We start from the raw sequence: 13,508 nt of genomic DNA, 5'->3' as shown, positions 1-13,508 counted from the left end.
TTCCTAGTTCTTATGTTCCATAGATGAGAGAAATCATATGATAGTTGTCTTTCTCTGCTTGACTTATTTCACTTAGCATTATCTCCTCCAGTGCCGTCCATGTTGCAGCAAATGTTGAGAAGTCGTTCTTTTTGATAGCTGAATAATATTCCATTGTTAGGAGTTTAACACCGTTAGAGGGGACACAATTCAATCCATAATACTACCTCAACATGACATTCACAGTTTTCAAAGAATTTATCCCAAACTATCTTTCCAAACTTATTTCATATCCCTTTCTATAAAAAAACAAACAAACAAACAAACAAACAAACAAACAAAAACCCAGTTTCAAATAAACTCTTGTAAACGTCCCTGGAATGCTTTGCCCCTAGATCTGATCATAGCTAGCACATTCTTCTTCTTCCATCCAGAGTTAGAATGTTACACACCGAGTTACTACCTAACATATGATGTTGCTTTATTTCCTTTGTGGAATTTATGTCTTTATCTTGTTTATGTGTTTACTTATTCATGGTCTACCTCTTGCTACTAAATTGTAAGCTACATGAAGGCAGGGATCCAGTCAGGGTGACTACCACAGCCTCAGTGCCAAGTTCAGTGTCTGACACGTAGTAGATGTTTAGTAGATCTATAACTGCAATAAGAACCGGGCCATTTTAATCTCCAGTATAATTTTCTTTCCTATTTTGACCAGTCCTGATTCACTGAACCAGAGTAGGCATTCTAGGTTTTAAATAAGTATACACATTAGAACAACCTAGGTGACAATAACAAGAGATTCATGAGAACAAACAATGTCCAACAATAGAGATTGCTTGAAAGCAAACCAAATGAGCGTCTTTCCATGGCTACTAATAGCAAAGAGAAGAAAAACTCAGCTGGAAGTTAATTAGAAATGTGAAGACAATAAAACATAAGAAAACAACAACAAAGTCTGTAACATGGAAAAATACTAAAAGCACATGAAAGTTTATAAATCTACCTTGTACTATATGCCTACATTGCCAACCTTGGGAAAAAAGAGTGACAGAAAATATGTAACTTTGGATCAATTTGTTGTTTTGTTGTTTTCCAACTCCCTTCGGTACAAATTGCTTTTGTTCTAAGTGCATTCAGCCTAAGTGCTTTTGTGTTTTATTTAATTTTTTTTGGCTGTTTACCAAGAGTATACAAAAGCCACTCATTCAATCATTAAATGATGCTAATTGCTACTATTATTATTACTGGTCTTGATAATATATGCATATAAGAGATGAGGAAAAAAAAACTTCCTCATTTTAAACATAAGAAAATGAATGCTCCAAAGTCTTTTAAGTGCCTGGTCCGAGGTTAGAGAGAGCTAGGATGGGAGTCCAGAGAACTCTTTCTTTCCCTGGTTCACACTGTCTCCATCTTGTTTATCCAGTCACAGTCTGGAGCCAAACTCTTTGGGGACAGAGTGCCTAGGGTCTCGTTTCACCTGCCTTTCTCAGGCTCACACTGCCAAGCTGTAAGGTTAAGCAGTGTGACTCAGCTGCCAGTTGATAGAGTCACATGGCCGATCCCTCACAGGCAAGGAATGTCACCATTCCTAGTTTAGTCACCTGTGTGCGGGCATAGCGAGAGGGCCCCAAAGGTAAAATTGCAGTCACACTGACATAATTACTCAGCTGTTCTGTCCATGCACTGTATAGCACAAGACAGTGGGACACCGAAAAACAGACCTGATGTGACACAGAAAAACAGGCATTGGAGGAAAATGCATCTTACGATGACAAAGAAGCAGGAATGTGTCTTGAGTTTAACTTTCAAGCAGAGTGTTCATCAAGAGCCTAGACTGAAGAGCGCTCAGATGAGTGCTTAGATAGAGTTGGAATGCATCTTAGTGATAGTGCGTTTATGTAAAAGGTAGAAAGTGGACTGTCTCTCTGAGTTCGTGGATGACAACCTTGAGAAGGAAGGTAAACTACCTTCTAGAGAAAAGAGGAAAAAGCACAGAACAAGATACCTATGGTCGAATATAAGCTGCATATACAACAACACATTTATCACCCTTCCCTGCCATTCATCTGCATCTTGCCTTTTGCCTTCTTGGTGGTCGTTTGCATAATGGTAAGCCATGTATCACTTCCACACTCGAAACAGAAATATATACTTTTTTAATATGCAAGTCTAATGGCTCCGTTTGACAAAAGAAATCCCAGTGATCTATATTGTCTCTTAAATTGATCCAACATATTGTGGCGTTCGGGCCGAGATACTTCCTGCTAATAATTTCTTAACAGAAAATGGAAAGACAATAGCATTAGTAAATCGAACCAAACCTGTGATTAATGCCACTTGAATACCAGGCATGTGTTTCAGCCCCACCGGCCTGACTCTGCTGCAGCTCAGCCAGAGGAAGGGGTCATGTCATTTGCATGCTATGGCAAGATGCGTGATAAAAATCACTCTAAATTATCAACCACTGCAAAAAACTGGGTGCTGGAATATACGTTCTATGTCAAAGGCAAATTCCAGGGAGGACACATCTTGATTTCTCATGTAAGAAGGTACACTTTGTTGCCTTACAATACAGCGATTTTAGACCTGACCTTAATTCTAAACTACAACTTAAAATCCCACTAGGTCTAGTCTTTTCTCATCTGTGCTTGCGATCTCATTTTGAATGACTAGCCCACCTCTTTGCAGTCTTCCGTTCTGACTCCTTGCGGCAGGGATGCATCTATTCCACAGTGGTCTCTGGGGGCTGCTGTGGTCTCTGGACTACTTTTCCATGAGTGACACTTCCATACATTAAGTGTCTGAACTATCGAGAATGACTTGAGAGATCCAGGTGCTGGTCTCAAAGTTCTGTAACAGGGTGTTCTCCAATTCTTCATGGGGATCCCTGTCTCAGAATCTCATTCAGAAAGCCTAGATTAAGGGGGAATATTAGTTACCTATAGGGGGCCAAGATACATCTGTGTATTTATTCATTCACCACATATATTTGTGGGTATGAAAACTCTACAGATGTGTTTTAATGAACAGTGCAAAGAATTGATTTAACTGTAATCCTTGGTTTATGACACGTTGTCATCTTCATGTGTGACCCTCTCAATTTATTTATTTAATAACTTTAGCTAGATATTAAGAAGATAACTAACATTCATGAACCCATCACCCAATTCCTTTCATCTACCAATTTGCTTCTACCCAATCCCATTCCCTGTGTCCCCACAAGGTATTGACTCTAAAATTTTGCATCCCAATGCTTTATTTAAATATATTGTTTCAACAAGGTACTGTTTAGTTTTAGTTGTTTTTGAACTTAAAAAAAAAAGGTTTTATTTATTGATTTGACAGAGAGCAAGAGAGCACAAGCAGGGGGAATGGTAGAGGGAGAGGGAGAAGCAGGCTCCCTACTGAGCAGGGAGCACAGTGCAGTGCTCAATCCCAGGACCCTGGGATCATGACCTGAGCAGAGAGTAGATGCTTAACTGACTGAGCCACCCAGGCACCCCAGTTTTTGAACATTTTAAGAAGGGTGCTGTATGATCTTTCAGGAAGTGCTTTTTTTTTTCATTTGGAATTATGCTACTGAGATTTATTTATCTAGTTGCCTATACAGTTAATTCTTTTTATTTGTAGTAGTTACTTTCTATAAAGTCACTATGACACTGAATTAACCAATTTCGAACTATTGTTCCTATAAGAAATACAGGGTTAGATTCCTGTGAGCCTCTGGTCACATTTTTGTTAATTGACTGATGTTTTGTATGTGTTTCTGTTTGAGTACATTGTATTTAACATATATTATTACTCATTAATATTGAACTCACAGCCAACAGCACTATAGCCCATGCCTGGTTGAAGCCTATCTAACACATAGATTTTCTCTATAAGGCACATCACAGCCTTCCTGCACTTAGGAACACTAGCCGGCACTTTGCACTTCACTGGGTGGTCATTTTAAATAGCAAAATCATCAATAAAATACAGAAAAGTGTGAAAAGTGTAGCACTAAATAGTCTGTGAAAAGGATACTGGTTTGCAACATAACAGCTGAAACGAGAAGGCAATGAGTACTGCTTTTGGAGCTACAAATAAGTTTTAATGAATAGGGAATTTGCAACCACTTGATCGGTGAATAATGACGATTGGGTATAGTTATATTCCATTCATTTTTTACTGTTGCATTAGATTCCATTGTGTAAATATATCCCGTTCTTAAAATCACTCTTCTGTTAATGAATATTTGAAATCTTTACTTGGAGGTTTTTTAAAATAAATTTTAATTTTTCATCATTCACAAATTATCATACTACTGAAATGATTGTGTAGGGGAGAAACATTATTTTCATATAAATATAATATCCTGTAGTTACAATGACATGATGCCAACTCCTATCTACTATCAATCTAATCCTTTATTATACATGTTTAACACTTAACTTTGAACAGAAACAGAGGTTCATTGTATGCAGAGAAATTTAACGATAAGTTTTGAAGACAAATACGTGTTAGACGCTAAAAGTACATGTGTGCACTGTGATGGATCCCGAAAGCACAAAAATAAGATGATCATTGTCTTCCCTGAGTTCCAAGTCTAGAGACAATATATGCAGGTAACACAAAATTATAAATACTACCAAAGAAGTATGGATATGACAAAACCTGGTGGAGAAAATGTTGATCTCTGCATCAGGCCATCAGAAAAAGCTTCCAGGAGGAGGTGGGGATGATGTTGATATTTGACATATAACAATGCTTAAATTAGGAACCTTTTATGGCAATTTCCAGTGAAAATGTTGCAGATTTCCTGGGCCTCATTAATACATGATTTTGAAATACAGGGTGACCAGGTTTGGCCTTTATACCTCATCATACAGTCCGCTCTGTTGACAATAAATAAGGGTTTTGGATGCTGGGGGATGGTATTAGCTGCTATGGGTTTTGATGAAATAGAATTTACCCTCCTCTATACATGCTTAATCTTTGGTTACATGAGTATTATATCTGTGCTATTCCTGAACTCGCTGGTATCAAATATGATTGGCCACCCTTGTCCAAAAACAGTATCTCTTCATGGTCACTGAGACCTCGTTGGTATAAGGCAATGGTTCTTGACATGTTGTTCTCAAACTACCACTGCTTGGATCCTTACTGGATGTTATGAATTCTTTGCCCTCAATCCAGACCAACTGAGTCAGAACCTCTTGGGGTAGGGTTCTGCAGTCTGTGATTAAGGAAGTTTTCCAGGTGATTCAATGCATGCTAAAGTTTGACAACCAATGCTAGAAGGAAATCTGTATTGATTTAACCTGTTCTAAGAACCAGGTTTTGTCAAGGCTGTGAATTGATCAAAGGATTTTTTTAGCTCTATCTTAATTAAGGAGTTAGGGTAAGAATTAGGAGAATAAGTAATGAGAAGACTATTAGTTGTAAATCACAAGCAGTAGGGCACAAATGCATTACACAAGTTGTAATTGAGAAAGCACTTAGAGAAATGAAGAAATATGCCATTGTAGCCAAACCCAGATGTCTGTACCTGGAAGCAGCACTTATGCCTGTTTCTTTAGACACACCCAGCAGATTTATAGATCGGTGGTAGAAGTGTGTTTGCCCATTCTATACAAAATATGGCCCACCCATCAGCAATATTGGCATCATCTGGGAACTAAAGAATCTTGGAGTTCCATTCCAGGTTCATTGAATGGGATCTGCTTTTCAGCAAAATCCCTAGGTGACCAATGTGCCCATAAAGCTTGGAGAAGCAGCCGACTAATCTCTTGCACATAGTATATGGTGTATGTTGCTTCTTAGTTTTGAGTGGATGAAAGAATGAATACAACCTGCCATAAGCCATTTAGCCCTTAAGCATTAGGCAGAAATACACTTAATAAGAATAAGTATTTGTCGGGGTGCCTGGGTGGTGCAGTCGTTAAGTGTCTGCCTTCGGCTCAGGGCGTGATCCCAGCATTATGGGATCGAGCCCCACATCAGGCTCCTCCGCTAGGAGCCTGCTTCTTCCTCTCCCACTCCCCCTGCTTGTGTTCCCTCTCTCGCTGGCTGTCTCTAACTCTTCAAAAAAAAAACAAAATAAAATCTTTAAAAAAAAAAAAAGAATAAGTATTTGTCTAGCTCCCACTATGCACCAGCCCTGATTTAAACATGTTAACAAAGGCTGATTCACTGAAGCCTCAAAACACCACATGAAGTAAGTATTGTTACCATTCACATTTTACACAAGAAGTTAAGTTACTCGTTCAAGGGCATTCAGTTAATAAGGGACAGAATTAGGATCTGAATTTCACCAATTTGGCTTCTGATTCTATATTCGAAGACTGTCTCCCCTTATTCTCAAATGAGCACAGCAATAATACTCTTGATTAGACTCAGGAGTTGTGGGGGTCCTATAGAACCTCATAACCAGACTCATGGACAGTGCGGTAGGTTTTGAATTTAACTGGAGCCTTTACTCCACAGAGCTCATGATTTCCTGTAAAGGACTTTCACTAGAGAAGCTCTCTGGCTACTCCCAAGTTCCCAAGTGGGTAAGTCTGGGGTAAAGAGCTCGGCCCAATATGGAGCAGCTTCCCCCAGGCTCTCTTGGGATCTCCCTATATACAGGGAAATCTAATCTGTTTTAAAGAAGCATAGAGAAAAGTGTCTGCCTCTACTTTGTGAGGCCTGTGGTTTTTAGCTCTACCTATTACAAAAAGTTAAATTTTGCAATTTTAGGAGACCTGCTTTCGGTCTATGTCTGTATATAGCTATATTCTCCAATACCCCCATCATTGCCAGTTAACACAGTTATTTTGGTCTATATTTCTTCATCTCAGATAGTCAATGAATCAATATGTTCTGGAATCAAGCAGGGATTCTTTTTCCTCCCCCAAACCATTAAGATATATACATCAATGGGAGCAAGACTGCCTTTTCAGAATTTTCATACCAAAGCTATTGTCACCATAACAAGCCATAAGTGAAATCTGATTAAATTATTACCCTGTAATGAGGAACCCAGATTTCTGTGATACTCTACAAGCTTTTTCCTCTGCTTTGTCCATTTGGAAAAGTCCTGCTTCCCCTCTGAGATAAGGTCACGTCTCCAGAAGTCGCCTTTGCCATAAAGCTTTCCCTAGTTTTTCCAGGGACCATGACCCTTACTGACACCTTTATTATAATATTCATCCCCCAGGCCAAGAGGTGTAGAGGACAGGAGCCACTTACTCTTCATTGAAAACAACTAGCATAGTTATGGCTGGGCCCAAACAAGCCGTGGTCATTCAGTGGATAAAGGATGAATAACTTAGATTGCAAGGTGAGCATTTGAAATTAAATGTGGATTAGTGCAATCTTTGTACACAGAAAAAAATTATCATAGAGATTCATGAAAGAATAGCTGCTCTGAATTGGTTAAAAGCCCAATACCAGAGTTAAGATGGCGGAGGAGTAGGAGACACCATTTTCAGCCGGTCCTCCGAGTCGAGCTGGATAGGTACCAGACCAGCCTAAACAACCACGGAACCAGCCTGAGACACAGGAAGACGCATCTGGATCTCTACAAATGAATATCTCCAGCGCTGAGTATAGAGGTACGAAGCGGGGAGCCATGAAACTGTGCACAGATATCGGAAGATAAACGGAAGGGGGAGGGAGCCGCCGTGTTCGGGCGCCGGGAAGCGGTAGCCACTTGCACGGGGGAGCGGGCGGGGCTCGCGGACGGCACCCGCAAAACAGCAGACTGAGACCATGAGCCGGGTGCGCGCGCCACCAGGCATCTCGTGGAACCCCGGAATCCCGGTGCGCTCACTGGATCCAGACTGAGACCGGGAGATCCGGGAGCGCGCGCGGGGCGGCTGGCGGCATTAGAAACACAAAGGACAGAGACGCGCCGGCCCTGGAAGTGAGGGCTGGGACGCCGGGTGTGGGGCGCACATCCCGGGACGCTGCAGGGTTGAGCAGCACCAACAGTAACAGAGTTAAAGTGGCCAGAACATTAGTAGAGAACGGGCCGCAATCCCTCTGTTCTATGACAGAGGCTGAAATTTGGCCGCTGCTGCTCTGACTCTCAGAAGAGGCACAGCAAACCGCCAGGGAAAGCCGCCAGAGAACAAAAGCCTGGAAGTACCGGCTCAGGGAGTGCCCATCCCCATCCCCCCTCGCAGGGGACGCCGAGACTCTACCCAAACATGGCTGCCTGAGTATCGGCACGGCAGGCCCCTCCCCCAGAAGGCAGGCTGAAAAATCAAGAAGCCCACAACCCGAGGCGCCTGGGTGGTGCAGTCATTGAGCGCCTGCCTTCGGCTTAGGGCGTGATCCCGGCGTTCCGGAAAGGAGTCCCTCATCGGGCTCCTCCGCTGGGAGCCTGCTTCTTCCTCTCCCACTCCCCTGCTTCTGTTCCCTCTCTCGCTGGTTGGCTGCCACATAAATAAATAAATAAAATCTTTAAAGAAGAAGCCCACATCCCTAAGATCCCTATAAAACAAGGGGCACGGCCTGGGACCCAGTCAATAATTTGGGCTCTGGACAACCCCGCAACTTCTCCTCATCAGAATGACAAGAAGGAGAAGCCCCCCCCCAGCAAAGAAAAGACAGTGAGTCTATGGCCTCTGCCACAGAAATAATGGATATGGATGTAACCAAATTATCAGAAATGGAATTCAGAGTAATGATGGTCAAAATGATGAGTAGAATTGAAAAAACTATTAACGAAAAGGTTACTGAGAATATAGAATCCCTAAGAACAGAAATGAGAGCGAATCTGACAGAAATTAAAAATTCTATGAGCCAAATGCAGGCAAAACTAGAGGCTCTGACGGCCAGGGTCGCAGAAGCAGAGGAACGGGTTAGTGAATTGGAGGATGGGTTAATAGAGGAAAAAATGAAAATAGAAGATGGTCTTAAAAAAATCCACGCCCACGAATGTAGGTTACGGGAGATTACTGACTCAATGAAACGATCCAATGTTAGAATCATCGGCATCCCCGAGGGGGTGGAGAAAAACAGAGGTCTAGAAGAGATATTTGAACAAATTGTAGCTGAAAACTTCCCTAATCTAGCAAGGGAAACAAACATTCGTGTCCAAGAGGCAGAGAGGACCCCTCCCAAGCTCAACCATGACAAACCTACGCCACGTCACGTCATAGTGCAATTTGCAAATATTAGATGCAAGGATACAGTATTGAAAGCGGCCAGGGCAAAGAAATTTCTCACGTACCAAGGCAAAAGCATCAGAATTACGTCAGACCTGTCTACACAGACCTGGAATGAGAGAAAGGGTTGGGGGAGCATATTTAAAGCTCTTTCAGAGAAAAACATGCAGCCAAGGATCCTTTATCCAGCAAGGCTGTCATTCAGAATTGATGGAGAAATAAAGACATTTCAGAATCGCCAGTCACTAACCAATTTTGTAACCACGAAACCAGCCCTACAGGAGATATTACGGGGGCTTCTATAAAAGTAAAAAGGCCCCAAGAGTGATACAGAACAGAAAGTCACAGCCAATACAAACAAAGACTTTACTGGCAACATGGCAACATTAAAATCATATCTCTCAGTACTCAGTCTTAATGTAAATGGTTTGAACCATCCCATAAAACGCCACAGGGTTGCAGATTGGATAAAAAGAAATGACCCATCCATTTGCTGTCTACAAGAGACTCATTTCAAACCCAAAGATGCATTCAGACTGAGAGTAAGGGGATGGAGTACCATCTTTCACGCAAATGGACCTCAAAAGAAAGCTGGGGTAGCAATTCTCATATCAGATAAATTGGATTTTAAACTACAGACTATAGTTAGAGACGCAGAAGGGCACTATATTATTCTTAAGGGAAGTATTCAACAAGTGGATATGACAATTATAAATATATATGCCCCCAACAGGGGAGCAGCAAGATACACAAGCCAACTCTTAACCAGAATAAAGAGACATATAAATAAAAATACATTAATAGTAGGGGACCTCAACACTCCACTATCAGAAATAGACAGAACACCCTGGCAAAAACTAAGCAAAGAATCAAAGGCTTTGAATGCCATACTCGACGAGTTGGACCTCATAGATATATATAGAACACTACACCCCAGAACCAAAGAATACTCATTCTATTCTAATGCCCATGGAACATTCTCAAGAATAGACCATGTTCTGGGACACAAAACAGGTCTCAGCCGATACCAAAAGATTGAAATTATCCCCTGCATATTCTCAGACCACAACGCTCTGAAATTGGAACTCAACCACAAGGAAAAATTTGGAAGAAACTCAAACACTTGGAGACTAAGAACCATCCTGCTCAGGAATGACTCGATAAACCAAGAAATCAAAAATCAAATTAAACAATTTATGGAGACCAATGAGAATGAAAATACAACAGTCCAAAACCTATGGGATACTGCAAAGGCAGTCCTAAGGGGGAAATACATAGCCATCCAAGCCTCACTCAAAAGAATAGAAAAATCTAAAATGCAGTTTTTATATTCTCACCTCAAGAAGCTGGAACAGCAACAGAGGGACAGGCCTAATCCACGCACGAGGAAGCAGTTGACCAAAATTAGAGCTGAAATCAATCAAGCAGAAACCAGAAGTACAGTAGAGCAGATCAACAGGACTAGAAGCTGGTTCTTTGAGAGAATCAATAAAATTGACAGACCACTGGCAAGACTTATCCAAAAGAAAAGAGAAAGGACCCAGATTATTAAAATTATGAATGAAAAAGGAGAGGTCACGACGAGCACCATTGAAATTGGAAGGATTATTAGAAATTTTTATCAACAGCTATATGCCAATAAACTAAGCAATCTGGAAGAGATGGAATCCTTCCTGGAAACCTATAAACTACCAAGATTGAAACCGGAAGAAATTGATTCCTTAAACAGGCCAATTAATTATGAAGAGATTGAGTCAGTGATAAACAACCTTCCAAATAACAAAACTCCAGGCCCGGACGGTTTTCCTGGGGAATTCTACCAAACATTCAAAGAAGAAATAATACCTATTCTCCTAAAGCTATTTCAAAAAATAGAAACAGAAGGAAAGCTACCAAACTCATTCTATGAGGCCAATATTACCTTGATCCCCAAACCAGGCAAAGACCCCATCAAAAAGGAGAATTACAGACCGATTTCCCTAATGAATATGGACGCCAAAATCCTCAACAAGATACTTGCTAATAGAATCCAACAGTACATTAAAAGGATTATCCATCACGATCAAGTGGGATTCATACCTGGGATGCAAGCGTGGTTTAATATTCGCAAATCAATCAGCGTGATACATCATATCAACAAGAAAAGACTCAGGAACCATATGATCCTCTCAATCGATGCCGAAAAAGCACTTGACAAAACACAGCATCCTTTCCTGATTAAAACCCTTCAGAGTGTAGGAATAGAAGGTACATTTCTCAATCTCATAAAAGCCATCTATGAAAAGCCTACTGCAAATATTATTCTCAATGGGGAAAAGCTGGAAGCCTTTCCCCTAAGATCAGGAACACGACAAGGATGCCCACTCTCGCCACTATTATTCAACATAGTACTAGAAGTCCTTGCAACAGCAATCAGACAACAAAAAGGGATCAAAGGTATTCAAATTGGCAAAGAAGAAGTCAAAATGTCTCTCTTTGCAGATGACATGATACTCTATATGGAAAACCCAAAAGAAGCCACTCCCAAACTATTAGAAGTTATAGAGCAATTCAGTAACGTGGCAGGATACAAAATAAATGCTCAGAAATCAGTTGCATTTCTATACACGAATAACGAGACCGAAGAAAGAGAAATTAGGGAATCCATCCCATTTACAATAGCACCAAAAACCATACGTTACCTTGGAATTAACTTAACCAGAGACGTAAAGGACCTATATTCTAGAAACTATAAATCACTCTTGAAAGACATTGAGGAAGACATAAAAAGATGGAAAGATATTCCATGCTCATGGATCGGAAGAATTAACATAGTTAAAATGTCCATGCTACTCAGAGCAATCTACACTTTCAATGCTATCCCGATCAAAATACCAAGCACATTTTTCAAAGAACTGGAACAAACAGTCCTTAAATTTGTATGGAAACAGAAAAGGCCCCGAATCTCCAAGGAACTGTTGAAAAGGAAAAACAAAGCTGGGGGCATCACAATGCCGGATTTCGAGCTGTACTACAAAGCTGTGATCACAAAGACAGCATGGTACTGGCACAAAAACAGACACATAGACCAATGGAACAGAATAGAGAGCCCAGAAATGGACCCTCGCCTCTTTGGGCAACTAATATTTGATAAAGCAGGAAAAAACATCCGGTGGGAAAAAGACAGTCTCTTCAATAAGTGGTGCTGGGAAAATTGGACAGCTACATGCAAGAGAATGAAACTTGACCACTATCTCACACCATACACAAAAATAAACTCCAAATGGATGAAAGACCTCGATGTGAGACAGGAATCCATCAAAATTCTAGAGGAGAACATAGGCAACAACCTCTACGACATCGGCCAAAGCAACCTTTTTCATGACACATCCCCAAAGGCAAGAGAAACAAAAGATAAGATGAACTTATGGGACTTCATCAAGATTAAAAGTTTCTGCACATCCAAGGAAACAGTCAGAAAAACTAAGAGGCAGCCCACGGAATGGGAGAATATATTTGCAAATGACACTACAGATAAAGGACTGGTATCCAAGATCTACAAAGAACTTCTCAAACTCAATACACGAGAAACAAATAAACAAATCAAAAAATGGGCAGAAGATATGAACAGACACTTTTCCAATGAAGACATACAAATGGCTAACAGACACATGAAAAAATGTTCAAAATCATTAGCCATCAAAGAAATTCAAATCAAAACCACACTGAGATACCACCTTACGCCAGTTAGAATGGCAAAAATAGACAAGAAAAAACAATTGTTGGAGAGGATGTGGAGAAAGGGGATCCCTCCTACATTGTTGGTGGGAATGCAAGTTGGTACAGCCACTCTGGAAAACAGTGTGGAGGTCCCTTAAAAAGTTAAAAATTGAGCTACCCTATGACCCAGCCATTGCACTACTGGGTATTTACCCCAAAGATACAGACGTAGTGAAGAGAAGGGCCATATGCACCCCAATGTTCATAGCAGCAATGTCCACAATAGCTAAATTGTGGAAGGAGCCGAGATGCCCTTCAACAGATGACTGGATTAAGAAGCTGTGGTCCATATATACGATGGAATATTACTCAGCTATCAGAAAGAACGAGTTCTCAACATTTGCTACAACATGGACAGCACTGGAGGAGATAATGCTAAGTGAAATAAGTCAAGCAGAGAAAGACAACTATCATATGATTTCTCTCATCTATGGAACATAAGAACTAGGATGATCGGTAGGGGAAGAGAGGGATAAAGAAAGGGGGGGGTAATCAGAAGGGGGAATGAAACATGAGAGACTATGGACTATGAGAAACAAACTGAGGACTTCAGAGGGGAGGGGGGTGGGGAAATGGGATAGACCGGTGATGGGTAGTAAGGAGGGCACGTATTGCATGGTGCAC

At 41.0% G+C, this 13,508-nt stretch overlaps 1 protein-coding gene across 4 annotated transcripts in view; it reads left to right on the top strand.

The window, feature by feature from the left end:
• The window catches only part of LOC123775788 (cytosolic beta-glucosidase), an 889,125-nt gene that overhangs the window by 662,945 nt on the left and 212,672 nt on the right, over window positions 1-13,508 (top strand). The window lies entirely within an intron of this gene.

Source organism: Ursus americanus, chromosome 8, assembly GCF_024610735.1.
Source record: "Ursus americanus isolate L20-20 chromosome 8, mUrsAme1.1.p, whole genome shotgun sequence".
NCBI lineage: Eukaryota > Metazoa > Chordata > Mammalia > Carnivora > Ursidae > Ursus > Ursus americanus.
This window is presented reverse-complemented; position numbering and strand designations above follow the sequence as displayed.